This window comes from Amblyomma maculatum, chromosome 1 (assembly GCF_055883805.1).
Source record: "Amblyomma maculatum isolate TAMU_Amacu chromosome 1, ASM5588380v1, whole genome shotgun sequence".
Lineage (NCBI taxonomy): Eukaryota > Metazoa > Arthropoda > Arachnida > Ixodida > Ixodidae > Amblyomma > Amblyomma maculatum.
The window spans coordinates 103,934,941-103,944,778 of NC_139344.1; the positions used below are offsets into that span (position 1 = coordinate 103,934,941).

A 9,838-nucleotide genomic window follows, 5' to 3' on the forward strand; every position below is an offset into this window, starting at 1 on the left:
AGTGACCGAAGCGCTGACTTGCTCCTATCCTTAGTGGCTGACTATAACATGGAAGATTTAGGTCGCACGATAACGATCGGTGGGCGGCCACAATTCACGCACACCCAGCGAAATAGTCAAGCAAGGCTTGACAGAGTTTACGTATCACTTCCGTTGGTGCCACACTGCAATAGTTATGCGGTTATACCTGTTTCATTCTCCGATCATTGCCTTGTGAGTTTCACCATTGTCAATAAGCCAAAGCAGCAGCGATTCAACTGGAACCTGGGGAAATTCAACGCTAAACTACTCGATGATGAAGCTTTTGTTAACGGAGTCAAGGAAAAACTGGGGTGGCTAATGAATAATGAGCCAGAAAATTACGGATTTGCCTGGGAAGAATTTAAAACTGAGCTCAAAATGGCTGCGATTGAAAGAGGGAGCATCAAGCGTCGAAATGAAATGAAGAAAGAAAAATAACTTCAATGCCAGCTGGAATTTTTGGTAAACACAGTGAGTTCCGAACCGGAAAATGTGGCAGCCGAAATAAGAAGAACCAAAAGTGAACTGGAGGTTATAGACAACGAAAAATACAGGGCAGCTCTGATTCGAGCGCGGAGCGAACGCTTATGGCTTAGGGAAGCACCAAATAAACGATCTCTAAGCGACGAGAAAAGGCATGCATCAAAAAACGAAATCAGACCGATCCGCTATCAAAACGAGGTGACGGGTGAACAAAAATTGATAGAGCAAGCTTTCGTGGATTATTATAGCGAGTTATTTAGCAACGTTACCCGAGTCAGTGACGATTTCATGACGGAGTTTATGTCCGATATGCCAAAGATAGAAGATGACGACAAAGAACGCCTGGAGGAAGCGATAAGCGTGCGCGAAATTGAGAGTGCTATCGAGGAAATGCCTGCAGGCAAGTCACCGGGACCAGATGGACTTGGAGCCGCATTTTACAAGGCTTTCGCCAATGAGCTGGCATATATACTGCACCGCGTGTTCAATGAGGCCTATAACACAAGTCAGGTGCCACCATCCTTTAGAGCAGCCCATATCGTTCTGATCCCAAAACGAATGACCGTGACAAGCTACTGTCAGTAACATCGTACATGCCTATCAGCCTTACAAATACTGATTACAAAGTATTTATGAAGGTACTGGCGAAGAGGGTGCAAAGCGTGATTAAACAGCTTGTCGGGCCGCATCAGACGTGCGGTATCAAAGGGTGAACAATCCTTAACAATACGCACATCGCCAGAAATGTGTTAGAGTGCTGCGATGACATGGAAGGTCAAGTTTCTATGCTGCAACTCGACCTGGCGAAAGCATTTGATAGGGTTTCACATGAGATTCTGTTCAGCATATTAAGGCATGTGAATGTTGGCAGCACCATTTTAGATGGCGTAATGATGGCCTAGAGAGATTGTGTAGCACAGCTCATAATAAATAAATCTCTTACAGTGAGAGTGCCTATATGATCTTCTGTAAGACAAGGATGCCCACTGTCACCCCTATTGTTTGCTATTTATGTTGAACCTTTTTGTTTAGCAGTGATTCGTCAAACAGCCATAATAGGTTTTAAGATACACTCTACAGAGGTAAAATTACTGGCGTACGCTGACGACATAGCCGTATTCTGTCAAGATCGCAGAGTGTGTTAGGGGCCGTCAATCTTGCTAAGAAGTTCTGTAAGCTCACTGGTTCAGAGTTAAACTGGGAAAAAAGTGTTGGTATATGGCATGGCAACTGGGACATTAAGCTAGATAAGTTTGCATGTATGAATTGGATAACCACACCAACGACGTATCTTGGTGTACCACTCGAGCACTATCAGAATCCCGCAGAGTATTGGAGTGAGGCAACGGATAGAATGAGGGAGAAGATGGGAAATTGGCAGGGTCGTGGCCTTTCAATGTTGGCGCGTGCTACTGTGTGCAATTTGTTTTTGATAGCTAAAGTATGGTACGTGCTGCAGGTGCTGTGTATGAGCCGTGCAAATGTACAGAAAATGCACCGAGTTTTTGCTGTATTTATATGGGGCTCAACTAGGGAGAGAGTCAGCCGCACTAATCTTTTCCGCTCAGTCTGCGATGGAGGCCTGGGCCTATCTCATTTGTTTTTTAGGCAGATTGTGTCCCGTTTCTTTTTTCTACGGGATCAAAGGGACAGTTTTTCGCGCACAGTTATGCAAGTTCGACTCGCGACAGCGCTGCCTGAATTCATTGTTACAACCAGTGATATAAGGTGCCGTCGCGTGACTGGCTACTTTCATGAAGTTGTGGTTTCTTTCCGTATGCTGCATGCTCGGTTCTCATTGAATTACCTGTGTTCTGTTACAAAAAAGAAATTGTATGCTGACTTGCTGGAAAACCTACTACCAGCTCCATTGTATAGAGTAATTTACTGTGAAGGCCCAGGAAGGGATGTGTTGAAGAGGGTCAAAAGAATGCCAGTTAGACCTCACATTAAATCCTTCTTTTTTAAGTTACACACGAACACCCTCCCCGTAAAAGCATGGCTACACCATAAGGGCATATTCGTTCCATGGACAATTAATTGTCTATTGTGCAAAAAAGCGGAAACAATTGAACACGTTTTCATCGAGTGCTCGGACCCTATCTTCCATTGGGACATATTGCAACGAACTCTAAAGAAATAGCCGCCCATTACACCCTACGGCATCCGGTTTCTCCCAGTGAAAAGTGATGAAATTCCCTATGACATGCTTATGCTCCTAGGCCTTCACAGTCTGTGGCAAACAAGAATGGCAGTGCGTCACGCAGATCCAAATGTTCTCTCTGTACGCGAAAATTTAATTCAGAGTATGGTATACATGAGAGAAGTGTATCAGGCATTACCCGAACCTCCTGAGTGGATCGATGTATTTGATGAGTTAGTGTGCCTGAAGAAATTTTAATTTGTCTCGCCAGCTGAAGACAGGTTGGCGCGTTTTATCTCTTGTAAACTGTGCATTGTCCGGCAATAAAGAGAAAAAAAAAAAAAAAAACTCGATGGCACAGTTGGTAGAGCGGTGGACTGTAGTGGCCTCTCGAGTTGCAGTGATCCATAGGTCGCTGCTTCGAATCCGGCTCGACGGAATGAGTTTGTTTTCTCGGATTATTCATTTACCCTCACGTATGCAACGGTGATACCTGTCTCCGGCCTTCCAAGGACGAAGGAGTACGTTTTTCTTCTTTCCTGGCCTTCTAATCCCTGTTCATGAGAGCGATGAATTTACACGAGTCTTGTCCCCATCGATAGCTCAGTTGGTAGAGCGGTGGACTGTAGTGGTCTCTCGAGTTGCAGTGATCCATAGGTCGCTGGTTCGAATACGGCTCGACGGAGTGAGTTTTTTGTTTTTTCGGCTTATTCAGTTACCCTTACGTATGCAACGGTGATACCTGCCTCCTGCCTTCCAAGGAGGAAGGAGTGCGTTTTTCTTCTTTCCTGGCCTTCTAATCCCTATTCATGAGAGCGATGAATTTGCACGAGTCTTGTCCCCGTCGTTAGCACAGTTGGTAGAGCGGTGGACTGTAGTGGTCTCTCGAGTTGCAGTGGTCCATAGGTCACTGGTTCGAATCCGGCTCGACGGAGTGAGTTTATTGTTTTCTCGGATTATTCAGTTACCCTCACGTATGCAACGGTGATACCTGCCTCCGGCCTTCCAATAAGGAAGGAGTACGTTTTTCTTCTTTCCTGGCCTTCTAATCCCTGTTCATGAGAGCGATGAATTTACACGAGTCTTGTCCCCGTCGATAGCTCAGTTGGTAGAGCGGTGGACTGTAGTGGTCTCTTGAGTTGCAGTGATCCATAGGTCGCTGGTTCGAATCCGGCTCGACGGAGTGAGTTTATTGTTTTCTCGGATTATTCAGTTACCCTTACGTATGCAACGGTGATACCTCCCTCGTGCCTTCCAAGGAGGAAGGAGTGCGTTTTTATTCTTTCCTGGCCTTCTAATCCCTATTCATGAGAGCGATGAATTTACACGAGTCTTGTCCCCGTCGATAGCTCAGTTGGGATTCTGCTTCCGGCCACGCCAGTGAACGGACGCAGGATGCAGGGCTCCTCAGGAGCGGCTTCAGCGGCCATGTCAGGCCGCGGTAACAGGACTGCTGATCAGGATAGTACTTATCAAGTTGTTTTGCCTGCACTGCCAACAGGTCGGTTTGTTTTGAATACGGTTTTTTTGCATGCCGATATCAGGGCCCGCCCGTACCGGGTGGAAGATTTCCGCGACGCTTTGGCACAGCATTCGCTGATCCCCGATGTTGTTGCGATGGGGGCGTATCGGATGAGCCATGTCTGGGCTGTCACTTTCAAGGCTCCTGAAGCGGTGACCAAGCTTGTTAGTGTAGGCGAGTTGTGTGTGAAAAACGGTCGCTGCTTGAAAATTGACCCGGCGAACCAGGATGTGCGGCTGTAACTTCACTGGCTGCTACACAACGTGCCAGACGAGGATGTCCGTGCTGCCTTTGCGCCGTACGGAAAGGTATCCGAAGTTACACGGGAGCGCTGGCGAGTTAAAGGTATTTTAGAAAAGGGCTCAACTACTAGACACGTCACGCTGAAGCTGAAAGCTGGCATGAAGCTCGACGACCTGCCGCATCAGCTGAATGTTAGCGGTGAGCTGGCGCTCGTTATTGTGCCAGGCAGACCCCCGCTGTGCCTACGCTGCCGGAGTACGGGTCACATCCGCAAAGAGTGCCGGGTTCCTCGCTGCGGAACCTGTCGACGGTTCGGGCATGAAGAGAGCCAGTGTGCTCGTACCTACGCTAGCATTGCCGGACCTGGGACCAGCGAAGACTCGTCGGAGTTAATAATGGACGAGGTGGATGCGGAGGAGGCTGCTGACATTAGAGGTCAGTCAACAAAACAGGACGCGCCTTCCATGACTGTTTTAACAAAGCATAAGGTGACGGTGCCCAGTCAAGAGAGTGAAACTCGGCAAGCCTTGCAAGATCCGTCACAGGACCATGAAGGCGAGTCAAAGGAAGCATCAGAAGATGTAATCAATTTTTCTGACGCTGAGGAGCATCTTAGCACTGAGCCTTCCTTTACTGATGCCATGGAGGTTGGGCCGGAGACAGCAGCCTTTATTGCCGCGAAACGTCCACACGAGGAAAGCGTCGAGGAGACTCAGCTGCCAGGCGGTGTTTGTGGTGAGCCGCCGCCGAAAACTGCGGGCATCCGAAGAGCAACGTTAAGACCGAAGCCGAACTTCTCGGCCGACACGCGGCAGGCGGGGAAACCGCCTCCGTAGGTTTTGTGGTGTCCTGAACGATTTGTGGGTCGGCTGCCTACCGACCAGCGTCAGGAACATTCTGCAACCAAGCGGGGCGTGTGTGAGCAAAAATGACAGACGGTGCTTGGACTTCGTTTGTATGCAGCCCGACGTTCCGCTGGGAGGACAATACATGCACACATATGCCACTGTTCTTCAGAAGCGGAGGCCACGCAATCATGAAGGTAGGCACCATGCGGGTACGGGCGTCTCTCGCTAATACATGACTCTCAAGCTTAATTCGCCGTTACACGTAGCTACTTTGAATGTCAGAGGGCTGGGAGCGAGAAGGCGACAATGCCAGCTCAATCGCCTCTTTTTAGATAATGATATAGATGTAGCAGCTGTGCAAGAGTCAAAGATTGATAGCCAAGAAAGCACTGACCGTATGGTGGCTTCTTTTCAAACAAACTTTTATGTGTGTGTATGCCATTCTGTTGGTGTATCGGGTGGATGCCTTTTATTTATACGTAACACGCTGGGAGTAAGCGTAGAGTCCGTTTTTGCCTGTCCAAGTGGTCGGCTTTTGGTTACTGATTTTACCTACTGTAATTTATTCTGGCGTGTGTTGTGTTTGTATGCTCCCAATTCAGAACGCGAACGTGAAGTGTTTTTTGAGTCTATTGAATCGTGGTTGAAGGTCGACAAAATCTTGCTTGTACTTGGTGACTACCACTGTGTGTGTTCAGCTGTGGACCGAGCGGCGAAGTGTAAACCTCGAAGAGACAGAAGCTCCGAGCAGTTGAATGCACTTGTGCATGAATACGGCCTTGAGGATGTTGGTAGTGTGTTCTCCACTGGAAACCAACCAGAGTTCACGCACTTTCAGCGAGATAGCCATGCTCGATTGGACAGGGTGTATGCCTCGGTTGATCTTGTTTCTCTATGTACTGCATATGAGGTCAAACCTGTGTCTTTCAGCGATCATTGTCTCGTGAGTGCAGTGTTCGGTAGGGCAGGAAAGAAATCGCGCTTTAACTGGCACCTATGGAAACTGAATGCCAAACTTCTCGCCGATGAAGAGTTCCTTACGGAAGTTAAGACCGAGTTTGAAAGTCGTCTGACTATGCGACCAGTAAGTTTTGCAGCGGAATGGGACAGCTTCAAAGAGTGGGACAAATTGAAATCCATAGAAAAGAGCAGTAAGGTGCGGCATAAAGAGAAAGAAAAAGAAAAAGAACTGAATGAACAACTCCAGTTTCTTTTGAGCATGGAAAGTTCAGTGCCAGGGCATTTCGCCAGTAAAATACGAGAGATAAAAAGTGAGTTGGAAACAATCGACAGTGAAAGATACACAGCGGCTGTTATACGTGCAAGGGCTGAAAAACTTTGGGCTGGAGAAGTACCGACAAAACGAGCGCTAGCAGACGAGAAAAGATCCGCCTGCCAGAAAGAAATAAGGAGTATAAGATATGCCGGCCATATCACTGAAGATGCTAAAGATATTCAGCGTGCGCTAACAGAGCACTTCGAAGAACTGCTTAGCGCTAAGCTTGAGACTGTAGGCGGCTTTCGAACAGATTTTCTAAGACTGATGCCTGCACTGGATGACGAAAGTAAAGCGCGCCTAGAAACACCGGTAATGTTGCAGGAGATACTATCTGCAATAGATGACCTCACACCTGGGAAGGCCCCTGGGCCGGATGGTCTAAGCGCTGCCTTCTTTAAAACTTTTCAGCAGTATGCGGCTCAGTTTATGCTCGATGTAATCACTGAAGCTTATGAACGTAATACTGTTCCATTGTCTTTCGCTACATCGCACATTGTGCTAATACACAAGACAGATGATCCGGAGAAACGACTGTTGGTGGGGTCATATCGACCGATTAGCCTCACCAATGTTGACTACAAGGTGTATATGAAGGTTTTAGCAAAAAGACTGCAAAGCGTAATAAAAAAACTGGTTGGGTCTCATCAAACGTGCGGCATCAAGGGTCGATCCATTGCCACGAATATACATGTCGCAAGAACCGTACTAGAATGTGTTGATGCACTCGGTGGTCAGATAGCCATGATGCAGTTAGATTTGGCGAAAGCCTTTGACCGTGTTTCTCACGAAATTCTTTTTTCCATTTTGGAGCATTCTAACCTTGGAAAAGTCATAGTGCAGGGTGTTAAAATGGCTTACGCGAACTGCACGACCCGTATTATAGTGAATGGTGAACTGACTGACAGCATCGCAGTACGTTCATCGGTAAGGCAGGGCTGCCCGCTCTCACCCCTGCTTTTTGCACTGTATTTAGAGCCACTTTGCTTGGCTATCATTGATAGCGATCGCATTTTAGGGTTCAAGCTGCAATCAGCACACGTGAAAATGCTGGCATATGCTGATGACATAGCAGTGTTTTGTGCAACTAGAAAGAGCATCTGTGAAGTTACGGGTGTCGTCCAAACATTTTGTGATCAAACCGGATGTAAGATCAATTGGGAGAAAAGCTCTGGGTTTTGGCACGGTGATTGGGACGTGACAGCTGATTTCTTCTGTAAGCTGCGATGGTCTGCTCTCCCAAAGCGATATCTAGGCGTGCCTTTAGATTGTTATCGAGATGCCAACATGCACTGGATGGAAGAAACATCCGGAGCGAAAGAAAAAGCGGATGCGTGGCAAGGAAGGCAACTCTCAATGTTTTCGCGCGCTTCCATTTGCAATGTTTTTCTTATTTCAAGGCTGTGGTACCTCATGAATGTGTTGTGTGTCTCACGAACCTCAATTCAGAAAATGCACCGCGTTTTTGCGTTTTTATTTGGGCATCCACATGGGAAAAAACCGCCCGGACGAATTTGTTTATTTCTGTTAAAAGGGGCGGGCTTGGCCTTGTCCATTTGTTCTTGCGACAAGTGGTTTCGCGATTTATATTCCTGCGTGATCAAAAAGATACCTTTCTAAGAACTGTGATGCAAGTGCGATTGCAGAGGCTGCTCCCTGAATGGATTGTGTCATGTGAAAGCATGCCTGGTACTGTGACTGGCTACCTGCGCGAAGTTGTTTTTTCGTGCAAGTTGCTGGAAGTGCGGTTTTCTTTTGATTACCTTTTCAATGTTCCCAGAAAAAAACTGTATAAAGATCTCATTGACGTGATGCTGCCGGTGCCTTTTTACAGGGCATTACACTGTGGAGGCCCAGGGCAGGATGTTTTGAAAAGAGTCAAGAAGATGCCCGTGAGGCCATCTGCTAAAACGTTGCTTTTCAAACTTCACTCTAATACGCTCCCTGTTAAAACCTGGCTGAATGAAAAAGGTATCTTCGTCCCATGGACAACAAATTGCCTGTTGTGCAAAAAACCGGAGACAATTGAACACGTCTTCTTACAGTGTTGGGATGCTGTTTTTCTGTGGGACGTCCTCCAAAGGACAATTAAAAAGGAACTTCCCCTAACTCCGTACGGAATCAGATTCCTACCAGTGCAGAACGATGATGCACCTTATGATTTAATTATGCTTCTTGGTCTCCATAGTTTGTGGAAAACACGAATGCAGGTGCGTCACGCAGATATAAATACACGATCTGCGCGTGAAAACTTCATTGAAAGTGCGGTGTATATACGCGAAACTTTCAGGATGCAGCAGGATCCGCCACAATGGCATTCTCTGTTTGATGAGTTGGTGAACATGAAAAGATTTTAGCCGCGTACGCGTTAGCTCAGGTGTAGTTGACGTGTTTTATCATGTGTATTTTTGTTTTCTGTTTCACGGCAATAAAGAAAAAAAAAAGTCGATAGCTCAGTTGGTAGAGCGGTGGACTGTAGTGGTCTCTCGAGTTGCAGTGATCCATAGGTCGCTGGTTCGAATCCGGCTCGACGGAGTGAGTTTATTGTTTTCTCGGATTATTCAGTTACCCTCACGTATGCAACGGTGATACCTGCCTCCGGCCTTCCAAGGACGAAGGAGTACGTTTTTCTTCTTTCCTGGCCTTCTAATCCCTGTTCATGAGAGCGATGAATTTACACGAGTCTTGTCCCCGTCGATAGCTCAGTTGGTAGAGCGGTGGACTGTAGTGGTCTCTCGAGTTGCAGTGATCCATAGGTCGCTGGTTCGAATCCGGCTCGACGGAGTGAGTTTTTTGCTTTCTCGGCTTATTCAGTTACCCTTACGTATGCAGCGGTGATACCTTACTCCTGCCTTCCAAGGAGGAAGGAGTGCGTTTTTCTTCTTTCCTGGCTTTCTAATCCCTATTCATGAGAGCGATGAATTTACACGAGTCTTGTCCCCGTCGATAGCTCAGTTGGTAGAGCGGTGGACTGTAGTGGTCTCTCGAGTTGCAGTGATCCATAGGTCGCTGGTTCGAATCCGGCTCGACGGAGTGAGTTTTTTGCTTTCTCGGCTTATTCAGTTACCCTTACGTATGCAGCGGTGATACCTGACTCCTGCCTTCCAAGGAGGAAGGAGTGCGTTTTTCTTCTTTCCTGGCTTTCTAATCCCTATTCATGAGAGCGATGAATTTACACGAGTCTTGTCCCCGTCGATAGCTCAGTTGGTAGAGCGGTGGACTGTAGTGGTCTCTCGAGTTGCAGTGATCCATAGGTCGCTGGTTCGAATCCTGCTCGACGGAGTGAGTTTTTTGCTTTCTCG

At 47.3% G+C, this 9,838-nt stretch overlaps 6 non-coding genes and 1 pseudogene across 6 annotated transcripts; all 7 read left to right on the plus strand.

The window, feature by feature from the left end:
• The first annotated feature begins 1,478 nt into the window (after positions 1–1,478).
• On the plus strand, positions 1,479–2,923 carry LOC146203377 (uncharacterized; annotated as a pseudogene).
• Positions 2,924–3,239: 316 nt separating this feature from the next.
• On the plus strand, positions 3,240–3,332 carry TRNAY-GUA (transfer RNA tyrosine (anticodon GUA)). Its single transcript has 2 exons — positions 3,240–3,276; positions 3,297–3,332. It is a non-coding gene; the product is annotated as a tRNA-Tyr (tRNA).
• A 405-nt stretch (positions 3,333–3,737) lies between these two features.
• TRNAY-GUA (transfer RNA tyrosine (anticodon GUA)) lies at positions 3,738–3,830 on the plus strand. Its single transcript has 2 exons — positions 3,738–3,774; positions 3,795–3,830. It is a non-coding gene; the product is annotated as a tRNA-Tyr (tRNA).
• Positions 3,831–8,978: 5,148 nt separating this feature from the next.
• Positions 8,979–9,071, plus strand: TRNAY-GUA (transfer RNA tyrosine (anticodon GUA)). Its single transcript has 2 exons — positions 8,979–9,015; positions 9,036–9,071. It is a non-coding gene; the product is annotated as a tRNA-Tyr (tRNA).
• A 156-nt stretch (positions 9,072–9,227) lies between these two features.
• Positions 9,228–9,320, plus strand: TRNAY-GUA (transfer RNA tyrosine (anticodon GUA)). The gene is made up of 2 exons: positions 9,228–9,264; positions 9,285–9,320. It is a non-coding gene; the product is annotated as a tRNA-Tyr (tRNA).
• Positions 9,321–9,476: 156 nt separating this feature from the next.
• On the plus strand, positions 9,477–9,569 carry TRNAY-GUA (transfer RNA tyrosine (anticodon GUA)). The gene is made up of 2 exons: positions 9,477–9,513; positions 9,534–9,569. It is a non-coding gene; the product is annotated as a tRNA-Tyr (tRNA).
• Positions 9,570–9,725: 156 nt separating this feature from the next.
• Positions 9,726–9,818, plus strand: TRNAY-GUA (transfer RNA tyrosine (anticodon GUA)). The gene is made up of 2 exons: positions 9,726–9,762; positions 9,783–9,818. It is a non-coding gene; the product is annotated as a tRNA-Tyr (tRNA).
• The last annotated feature ends 20 nt before the right edge of the window (positions 9,819–9,838 follow it).